Genomic DNA, 11,836 nt, shown 5'->3' on the forward strand with positions numbered 1-11,836 from the left:
TCTGCCTGTACACCCTTAACTATGGAATAAAGTCACATACACACAAAAGCGATCGTTGATTTGTACAATGGCTGCCTTAAAAACAAGCTGGCTTCTAACTTTAATTCAACAGAGAAAATTTTAAGCTCCAGCTGGTTAGACAACTATCCACTGGCAAATCAGAAAAAATAATTTAAAAATTTTACTTCAAGTTGGTTATTTGTAACTTAGGTTGTTTTTCCATAGAAGTAACGAGAATGATTCTTGGTCTGACAAACTTCAGGAAAAAGCCTAGTACTCCATAGATACCTCTAATATTGTCCTTATGTTAATGTGGTCATTGTGAGTCATATTTTCCCTATGGAAAATGAATTTACTTTTGAAGAGTTACATTCTTTATGAGGGATGTATTCAGATGGGATTCAGAATTTCCCAATGTTTACTTGTTTATTTTGGCTATCCACTCATCTGTTGTTGGCAAGTTGAAACCATCAGTAGTTAAGACATTACCTCAGATTTAAAAAGTTGAACATTTTGGTTTATATCTTTTAATTATAAGAATGGAATTCAAAGGATTGTATTTTCTGAGTATGTTATTGCTCTAAATTCGAATTCCACATCTTTTATTCAGAAATAATAAAGTGGGTTATAATGGAAGCAATGAAGGACATAGAATGAACATTATTTCTTCAATGTTTGTAGAAGAGATAAACAAAGGAATGTAGGGTAGGGATAGAGAGGAATGGAAGGATTATGATCAATTTCATTCTTTCACAACATAATGTAAATGTATTGGGACCTTCTCTGAGACTACAGCTTGAAGGTCAAGTAGAAGTGTGAGGTTACTGAATGAAGTTTAGAGAGGAAAAGTTTTTGACTCTGGAGAGTAGTGGTGCCCTGAGACCCTTAATTAATCACGTATCTTTATCGTACGTGTGTCAGTTTCTGCCTCTACCCTTCTTTCTGCTACTGATATTACTCCTGCCACTACTTCTGTCTCTTCTTTACCTCCACAGCTGGGTTCAGCTCAAATACGGGCAAGCAGGGAGAAAGACCTTTCCTTTCTAAGGTAAATTATGTTGACATTAGAGAAGGCCTTTAAAAAAAATGTCTTTAATTCACCCACATGAACTTCTTTAGAGTTTTCTTGGTTAAACTTGGCCTTTTGCATTTCCATGTCAAGTTTAGAATCAACTGGTCAATTTCTTTCAAATATCTGGTAGGATTTTGACTGGTAAAGCATTGAATCTACAGTTCAGTTTTAAGAGATAATTGATATGTCTGCAATAGTTTATCTTAATAATGTGTTCCATATTCCTGGTAATTCCTATTAGTTGATAATTCTTCTCACTCCTCCCACTCCAGTCCGTAAAAGAGTGAGTTATTCCATGCTCATTATTTCAGATCATTAACACCAAAACAGAACAGAAATCAAAGTTGTCAATTTTTGGTTTTGGAACTCATGACAGAGCTAACAGTCTTGAGAGTAAAGGAATTTAAATCACAAGAAACTAGGTTTTTTCAAATTTCAAGTTCTCAATGTTAAAGGACTCAAAGCAAGCATAAAGTCTATGCAAAAAAACAGTCTTTGGAGTACATAGATGAAGAGCCAGATGGTCTCACATCCAGTCTAGATAAAGATTTCATGGGTGGTGCAAGAAAAAGGCAGAGAAGAGTGAAAGGGCTCTGACGTGATGAATCCTTGAGAAGGGACTATGTGCTCAGCTCCTCCCAGGCCAAATCCCAGAGTGCGGGTAAACCAATAGAACCCCAGTAGATTTGCAATTAAAAAGACAATGTGACTTGTGCATATCTTTCTGGGTGGAACTCTGAGAAGTAGCCAGCCTTATAGAGTTCCCAATACTTAGCTTATCAGAGGAGCAGAAAGAAAGGGATTTCTAGGCAGATGGGCCTGAGGCACTGCAGAGTCCTTGAGCCTCTCCTGGTGAGGGTGAATTTAAAAGCCCTCTCATTCCTCATCCTCTGAGAGGAGATTGGAAATAGAAAAGATTCCAGACCTGCAAGTCCTTGGTTGTAAGCCGAAAAGAGTGTTTGTGTTGAGACCCCCCTAAAGAGACTGAGAATAGTGGCTTGAAATAGAACTTAGTTCAGACATAGAAAAATAAGAAAATGTACATGAGTTTAAAATACTTTAACAATTTTAAATTTTATTAAATTTATTAAATTTTACTTAACTAAAATTTATTTTGGGGCCTAATATTTATACATAATTATTCCACATATTCTTGGCTAAGACAGAAATTTCTTGTTCTTGAATGGGAATATAATACAGTAAGCATGTCAACTTGCCCCAAATTAATTTATTAATTTGGAAAAAGTCAAATTATCTCTACCCTATAGCTTATGACAGAATGCATTCAAAATGTGTTATAGAGTTAAAATGGTAACACTATACAATTATTAGAAAATGTGGGATGTATTTATCTGATTTTGAGTATGCTTTTCAAAGCTTAAAAAGAAAGCAGAAAGAAAAAGATTGATGGGCATTTGACTACCTAAGAAATCTAAAAATTCATAACATAAAAGTAAAATCTAAATCTAAAATATTATTGACATAAAAATAAAATTCACCATATGTAAAACTAAAAGCAAAGAACCACCTGAAAATAAATATTTATAACATATATCTAACAAGAAAATGAAAAAAACTCATTTTAATAAAAATGCAAATTTAGTGTCACAGTCTTTTCAATACCAAATTGGAAAAGGCATGAAATAGAGTAATACTAGATATTAAGGTTTGTAAACATGCAATCTCACAGAGTAGTGATGATAGATAATAAAAATATTTCTGATAATCAATTTGGAAATGGGTATCAAATGCCTTTAAAATATTTACTTCATTGATTAATTCAATATTCTAGGAATATTGTTTAAGAAAATAGAAGTACACATCAGACTGTAGTATTATGTGATAGAAAAAGCAGCAGTAACTTAAATACCCAACAATAGGGGATTAGTTGAATATTTTATAGTGTATAGTAACAGATTCCACACTGCTGTGTAAAAAATCACATTTTATATAATCAGTGATGTGGGAAAATTCTCACAAAATATGTGGATGATTAAAAAGAATATGTTGATGTTGATATATGATAGAGCATATGATCCCAATTTATAAAATTAAATGTAGAGAAGCTCTTTTACCTGACCTCTACTTAACAGAAGCATCAGATGTTCCCTCTTCCTTTTGTAAATTATCTTTACTGATGTCAATACTTATGGAGAGCTGGCAGCTCCCTAGGATAGCCATATTTTTATTCCACCTGTTGATTTATATATAGATTTGGAGTCAGATGTTTGTTTTTATATCTTAATATCATTTTCCTTGGTCCTATAATTACAAAGCCTAATTACAGATTAAAATGTCTAGTAAACTATGAGTGCTAAAAGAGAGTAATTGTTTATGTTAAATAAATAGAATTCTTTGGGAAAAGTCAATTAATTTGAGTAGGTAAGAGGATTTGCTCAAATTATGCAGGGACAAGAAAACTGTGCAACACTGGGGGAAATGATTAAATTCTAGAATTCTACACTGAGATTTGTTTATGTCTTTATATTATTGTTCCCATTTTAGGAAAACCAATCTAGAAATCATTTATGGTTTATTAGAAAGATGATTTATGTTATAAAGATGACCCGGAGCTCCCATCAGAAGACCTGTGGTCGGAAAAAAAGCTTGGTTCTACATGAAAAGATTAGTGAAGAAATGCTTATTTATTAATTAAATTAAACTTATATATCATGTATGTATAATTTTTAAAGGTTCTGCACCTTATAAAACCTTTTTCTGATTAACCAAAGACTGTTGGCTATCAGATAGAAGGGATTCTACTGCACATGTGTGTATAGAAAAAATATTGGGAGTCTTAACACCAAAATGTTTTAGTAGTTGTCTCTTGATAGCTATCATGATTTGTTTTTTCTTCAAACATTTAGTTTTCAATTTTCCTAGAGTGAAAATGAATTACTTTGATCACAATTTAAAGTTATTTGAAACAAAAAAGGACCTCTCCAACCCCTCCCCCACAGAAGGTATTGGGCTTTTTGCCTAAATATGGGGTCATTGCCATTGTGGTTCCCATGTGGTGTGAGCTTGAGATGTTTGCTTCCATACCATTGGAATCTCCACCTATTCTGTGTTCTGATAGACACAGCTAAAGGTGAGACAATGCATCTTGAGTTTTTTTAAGTCTAGCAACCACACAAAGCTCATGATGAAAACAAGCATCCATTACAGCAGGCATATTGTACTTAGTGCCCAACAAATGTTCAGAACCAGGGTGTGAACGATCATCCTTGTGAAGAATTGACATCTTGCAGGATAGGTACTTCCAGACCCTGCCCCAGCCCTCCAGGTATGCTTGGTTGGCAGCTTATTACAAGCAGGTCATACACTAACTTATACCATGTGTTAGTTAGTCAGTTATAAGTTAGTTATACACTAACTTATACCACATATATACCATGTGTTTGTCATTCAGCATATAAATATCAGTCCTTTGCCTAGCACATAGTAACTCTGTAAATAGTAAGTTTTTCTTTAGAAGATTATGGGAAGGGGGGAATGTGATAACAACAAATTTGGTTTAGATGATAAACTACATGACAGTGGTTTTTAGGTCTGTTTTCTGTATAACTTCTCTGGACTAAACACAGATTGAATCATGTTGGAACTAAATGCTATTTAATGTGCTAGTGAAGTGTCTTCCATTTTGCATGAGTGCTTTCTGTCCATGGTGTAACATTGTGATGGCATATTCTTTCAAATTATATTTATATTCCCAGACCCAATTCCCTAATTTGCTTTTCTTTTCTAATGCCTTTTCTTCCCCTCTGAAGTCCATAGTATTTTAAAAAATATGTATTCCTTGAGAAGATATTGAGCTTTTGCTTAGGGTCATACATAAAAGTGTTTGATTTAAATAATCACGGGAGTTAAATTGCATCTGCCAGGGAGTTCTACATTTTTGGCAGTTATAGGCTGCCTTTATTCAGTTTAATGATGAAGATTTGACTTCGTTGGATTTTTTCTTCTTAGTAAAATGAATGGTGCATCTTTCTTTAATTGTGATCCTCGTCAACCATTTGGCCCAGTAATGGTATGCAAATTAAACTCTTTAAAAATTAATGCTAACATTTATTAAATAATGCATCATACAAAAAGGTAATTTGAAATTCCAAGTTAGACTCCCTATCTGCTCATGAGAAAGTATTTTTTGTGCCATCTTCCTAAAACATCTTTATAGTCTTTCTAAATACCTTGAATGTTTTTCCAGTATTTTGCAAAATTATCACCATGGAGACTGTTCATGTAGACAGACTCTTTATGCTTTTCAATTTTGATTTGTATAAACTCTCAGATTTTGAATTTATATCACTGCTCTAACTTTCTAAACTTAAAAGTGCTTATAGATGTTTCTTTACGACAATTTAAAGACAAGTCTAATTAAGGGGTATGTAAACTTAATTGTACAAGCTTACCTTCACTTTTGATTCTCAAATCAGAATGTATATCATATGCTTGGGAATTCCCTGGCAGTCCAGTGGTTAAGACTTGGCGCTCTCACTGCCGAGGGCTCAGGTTCATTTCCTGGTCAGGGAACTAAAATCCTACAAGCCAGGCTGTGCAGTCAAAAAAAAAAAAAAGAATGTATATCACATTGCTAGTTGGACAATTGTAAACCTTATGTAACATCCCCACACAGACAGCAGTGAGCACTAGCATTCAGCCTTGCACATTAGTGATTTTGTAAATTTGATTTGGGAATTTTAAATGATATTATGACTATAATCGGCATAACCTGAGAAGAATGAAACTTCTCAGAGGCAGGTTTAGTATAGTGTTAAGAACAAGAGTGGTAGAGTGTGACTGCTGGGTTTGAATGAATGCCAGAGAAATTCACTGAGAAAACTTTAGCAATATTACTTAAGTGAATCTTCAAAGGATTTGACAATAATTTCGATTTGATTTGCTAACCTAGGAGCAAGAGTCAAATATCTCTTTACTTTGCATTATCTATAGAAATAGAATTTGGGAAAGAATGTAAAATTCTTCATTACACACAGCTGTTTCTTCCATTCGATGTGAATTACTAAAAAAGAGAGCTTTCTCATGCATGTTTTTATTTCAACAAACATGCATTTAACACCAGCTATCAATATATGCAAGGCTTTGCACTGACACTAGGCAGGGAAACATAGTAAGAGGAGATACGATCCTTATCCTCAAAGTTATCCCGGTAGTTAGCAATAGCCATCCTAATAGATCAAAAGTTAATCATAAGATTAAAAAAAACACAGATATTTCAAGAAGTTATAAATAATGAAAAAAGTCATCATAAGACAGCATATAATTAAACATCTAAAAGATGATATAAACAATAAAGTGTTTGCTTATTTTATATTTGTTTGTTTAATAATAACCTTCTTGTTTCATAAATATGTAAAGATTCCATGCTAAGCATTTAGATAGGAGTAAAGTGGTTGGCTTGGTCTACGAGGGCTTCATGAAGCAGGTGGACCTTGGGAACATTTTGAAGATTGAGTTCCAGGCAGGCTTCATCTCTTAGACCATCCCGTAAGTGTTAATAAGTGATCTACATGTTAATTTGGAGATGGGTATAGCTTAAGGGCTCAACAGTTGCCATCATGCTTAATTACTGTTCACATCCACCCTGCAGTAAGCTTACTGAGCTTTCATCAAGAAGCAGGTGGAATTAGTAGTAGAAGATAGATCACAAGTTTGATCGTTTCAATAGTTCTATGTTTATTGAAGACCCAGTCAATCTCCCCCCACCCCCAAAATTCAATATATATCCCAGGCACTAGGGAGAAAGAAATGGATTCATTGTTGGTTCCTGGCCTCCAGCTGCTCACAGAACATGTAACAAGTATTTGTTCTGCTTTATAATACATGCAAAGATAAGAGTAAGCCAGAGGTGTGATGAATGGGGGAGTGGGTGGGAGTGTATGTGTCAGGGAAAGCTTCAGAGAAGAGCCAGGGTTTTTCATTCTCTGCATTCCTGAATAGAAGCCAAATAAAAGTTTTCATTTGGGGTCAATTCAGAGTGCTTCACAGCTTTTTCCTTTCCACTGAATCTAAAGCTATGATCAGCGAGTAAAAATTGCAAAGATAAGTATCAATCAACCAGGAGTCTGTGGGACAATCAATCTTTCTGATTGACACTTTGGTGTCCTTAGAGTTTGTTTCAAAAATGGATTTGGAAGATACTCTAAATCACAAATAATTAATAATGGATGTAAGCACAAACTGGTTCCCCCTACACTTAGGATAAATTTTTTTCAATTGCTCATTTATTCTTTTATTTATTCAGTCATTCATGTATGTGCCAGACAGGCTCTGTACAAAATTTTTTGGCTGATTTGGGAACAAACAAGTACAATTTATTTCTTCATGGATTCTTTTTTTTTTTTTTTTTTTTTTCAACTTTAGGATGATTTTATTTACAAAACAGGTTCTTTTGTTTTACAAAAATTACAAAATATGACAAAAATAGAAATAGCTTCTTGGACTGTTGGGAACTACTTGTAAGCAACCAATGAGTTAACACACCGATGGTCTTCGTCTTTTGAAGAGCGATGACGGCAATGCTCAGCCGCGCTTTGTGTCTCCCCAGAGCCCCGCGGCTGTGGGCTGCCTCTGGCAGGAGGGCCGGTCAGGCCAGAGTCTGGAGCAGCAAGATCTTCTCGTTGACGCAGAACCTGTGCAGCACCAGCATCAATTTCTCCCCACAGCGGGACACCTGGCGCTCCATGGCCAGGCGGAAGTCCTCCTTCACGCCCTTGGTGATGCCCCGGGTGACCGTGTGGTGCTTGATCAGCATTCCTTGATTGGGTTGTAGTTCCAGATGGATCTTCCCACCTTCCTGAGTTCTCAGGAAGGCGAATTCCTCCAGCATGTCGATATTTATAACATAATTGAAAAAATTCTCATATTGGAAGTTTCCTTGCTGGCAAATCTTATTTGACAGCTTTCAAGAAAAGGGAGTCTCTCCCCACGGCCACTCCTGCTGAAGCAGCACGATCACGTGCCCCAGCGCCATGTCGTTTCTGCTGTCTGTGAAGGCTCTAAGCTTAAAACAAGCTAACATTAAGTGCAGGCAATAGGGCACAATAGCCTTGCTGGTACAAGGCAGAAACTTCAGATATGAACCTTTTCTAAACTTGGGTTTATTTTTGAGGGTTCTTCCTGTGACTTGCCTCCGTCCTGGATGGGGAGGACCATGTAGCACATCAAATCAAGGACTTTCTCACAGGTCATTCTGTACTCCCCCAAGGCAAAGTGGAAGGTCACCAGCTGGATGAGTGCCCTCTGATGCTCCAAGGTCCCCTGTCCCGAGATCGTGGCTGAGGAAGTGGTCCCTGGAGAGCTGCCAAGTGGTGCAGGCTCGCTATGGCCTTTTTATATTGACCCTGATAGATGATCATATCATTGAGGAAGATTCTCAACCAAAGCCAAGTATCCGTCTTCCATGCCAAACAAATTCTTGTAAATTCCTTGTCAAGGAATTCCAGGGAACAGAGCAGCTCCCAGCTCTCTCTGGCCAGCTTAAAGCTTTCCAACACCTCGACTGAGTTAGCAAGTTCTGCCTTATTGACAACAATGTGACGATTCCTTCCTTTTGCTGAACAGTCTTCATCGTCCGAACTCATGGTTTTTTCTCTTCCCTCAGCTAGTTTCCTCTTTTTATGTATGTGTTTATTGCAATCAATTTCTACATCACCGTATACATTTGATATGTCTTCCAGAAGAACCAGTGGAACTTGGCTAGGGGCATTAGGACCTTGGAATAGAGACTGCTGTATGCTGTTGACATACTGAAATGCATTCTTAAAGAAGACCAACATAGTGGAATAAACCACTTGGTTTTTATATTTTGCATGAGCTTCATTATCAAAGTTGTTCATGTATCTGCAGAGATCCTTCATTCTATGCAAAATATCACCATAGCTTTGTCTTCCTGTATCCATCTGCCAGTCACATCTCATTCCAGCAACATTCAAAATCTTAAACAACCTCTCCCTAGGGTCCATGATCTGGGACGATTTTTCAGTCAGTCCCTCTATTATGTACTTCTGAGAGCTACGTTTGCTCGGTGACATTAAATCAGACGTTTCTTAGGCACCTTGATGCTGACTCTCTATTTGAGTAGATCTAGTGACATAATTGGTATAAAATTCAGCTGCTTTGTTCAAGTACTTACACACCAAATTGGCAGGCAACCGAACGTCATGGTTGTTAATTATTAGAGGAAGGACATCACACACAAATAATTTTCTAAAACAGTTAACAGGAGATTCTTGCTCTTCAATAGTTTCAGCCTCCAATAGTGCCTCCCCAAGGCCGACCCCATGCTGTACCACTGTTTCAGGGAATCGTCTCAAAAGTAGAAGCAACAATTTATTTATTTATTTATTTATTTATTTAAAGTACACAATTCAACGGTTTTTAGTATATTCACAGACCTGTGCAACCAACACAAGAACCAATTTTAGAACATTTTCATCAACACAAGAGATAATCCCACCCCCGAAGCAACATTTCTGATCGTTCCAAAGTGTTGAAGCATTGTTCCGTAACCTTTAGTAACATTTCACACTGGACTCGACCAGGAAGAGTTTCAAATAAACCTGGATGTTGAAGTCGGTGGGGTAGAGGCTGCAGGCCGTGATCAGCCAAGCCTTGGCAGCCCACAGGCTCCTGCTGCACCAGCTCGCGGGCTCGCTGCACCAGGAACTCGCAGTCACCCTGGGCCGACATGACGCGGAAGGCCTCTTTTTTTTTTTTAAATTAATTAATTAATTAATTTTTGGCTGCGTTGGGTCTTCGTTGCTGCGCGCGGGCTTTCTCTAGTTGCGGTGAGCGGGGGCCACTCTTCATTGCGGTGCGCGGGCTTCTCATTGCGGTGGCTTCTCTTTGTTGCGGAGCACGGGCTCTAGGCACTGGGGCTTCAGTAGTTGTGGCACGTGGGCTCAGTAGTTGTGGCTCATGGGCTCTAGAGCACAGGCTCAGTAGTTGTGGCGCACGGGCTTGGTTGCTCTGCGGCACGTGGGATCTTCCCGGACCAGGGCTCGAACCGTGTCTCCTGCATTAGCAGGCGGATTCTTAACCAGTGCACCACCAGGGAAGTCCTCTTCATGGATTCTTAAAGTCTAGCATTTTATACTTAGTTGTCTTACAGAGCTGTCAAAGTCCATTAGTTGGTAAGAATAATTATCCAATAGATAAGGAACTAGTCCATTGCAGTGTGGCCTTAGATTCAGAGCCAGCCTAAAATAAGGGAAACTTTCAAGTACTATCTAATTCATTAAATATGGAATCAATTCAATTCAAAAAAACATAGCAAAATAAACAAGATACAAGTCCTTAAACTTAAAAACAGCACAGTCTAAATTCAAATGATGAATAGGACGTTTATTAGAATATTTCATTGAGATGAAGTCATGATAATTTTTAGTGATAGTTAAGAAATTGGAAGATTTCTGAAAATGCTACTATTACCACTCATACCACTAATAATGACTGCCAAGTGCTTTACATTTTTTTTAAAGATTTTTTTTGAAGTGGACCATTTTTAAAGTCTTTATTGAATCTGTTACAATATTGCTTCTGTTCTATGTTTTGTTTTGTTTTTCGGCCACGAGGCATGTGGGATCCTAACTCCCCAACCAGGGATCGAACCTGCAACCCCTGCATTGGAAGGCAAAGTCCCAACCACTGGACTGCCAAGGAAGTCCCCAAGTGCTTTAAATTTAAGGTATAGTTTTTCCTCAGCAGGTACATAAGTACGTACAATCATCCCTATTTGCAAAGGAGGAAACTGAGGCTGAGAAATGTTGAGTGATTTGCCTTCTGTCAGGAAGGAGTTGATAAGTGGTAGAGCCTGCACCGTATTTGATCTCTACTCAGTCTGTCAGAATTCTGTCTAATAGAAAAGAGATATTTCAAGATGGTCATCAATGAATTACAATTGTTTAGCTTTTATGCACTGAATTTTAATCATAATATCTGGAGAGTCTTTCCAGAAGGCTGCTTTTTCCCTCTATTATCAAGGTCTTGGTAGCTCCAGTGCTGGCGATCATGGAAGGTGAGTATCTAAGTATAACTCTTATAGAAACTACAAAAATGTTTTGTATTTTACTGGAATCAATACATAAAACACTGGAGCAGGGACATATGTGATATGTATATTACATAATGGAAAAGTATAAATTACCGCTAGGGGCAGCATGGGTAGTGATTACATAATCCCTATCATTTTAGGCAGGAGAGGCCTTCTGGAATAGGTCTTATCTCAGAGCCTGACTGAATGATGGGAAGGAGATAGCTGGCAGAGGTGGGCAGGGCTGTTATTTTTGGCAGCGGCTAGGATTTGAAGGTGGGAGTTAGTAAAGGGCTTTGAAAAACATGTTTAAAAGAGCAAAAGGGATTAGTAGGGGTAGTTAATCACATCTGGAAAAGACAGGGAAAGTGTGAATTTTGCGTCTCCTAAATGAAACATTTTGAAGCAGAAGAAAGCTTTTTTTTTCCTTTGATATTAATATGTGGGTGGGATTCTAGCATAATGCCCCAAGAAGCACTAGATTCATGACATGGCAGATATTTTATAGGACTTTAACTGGTTTAAGTACAGTTAAAAATAAAGATGGCCTGACCAATTGTTGAGGGCTGGGCATGGGAGTGTAAATGGTAGAACTATTTTATTAATAAAAACAGCCATATTCAACTGTCCGTAGAAAACAGAGCCTGAGTCAAGGATTGAGAGGTGATGCTTTATTTGGGGGTTAAAATTTTCAGAGTAGTGAAAGGGAG

The 11,836-nt window shown here is 37.3% G+C and overlaps 1 pseudogene; it reads right to left on the reverse strand.

Annotated features, from left to right (window-relative positions):
• Positions 1-7,640: 7,640 nt before the first annotated feature.
• Positions 7,641-9,784, reverse strand: LOC133076961 (integrator complex subunit 10-like; annotated as a pseudogene).
• Between the last annotated feature and the right edge of the window lie 2,052 nt (positions 9,785-11,836).

This window comes from Eubalaena glacialis, chromosome 17 (assembly GCF_028564815.1).
Source record: "Eubalaena glacialis isolate mEubGla1 chromosome 17, mEubGla1.1.hap2.+ XY, whole genome shotgun sequence".
Taxonomy (NCBI): domain Eukaryota; kingdom Metazoa; phylum Chordata; class Mammalia; order Artiodactyla; family Balaenidae; genus Eubalaena; species Eubalaena glacialis.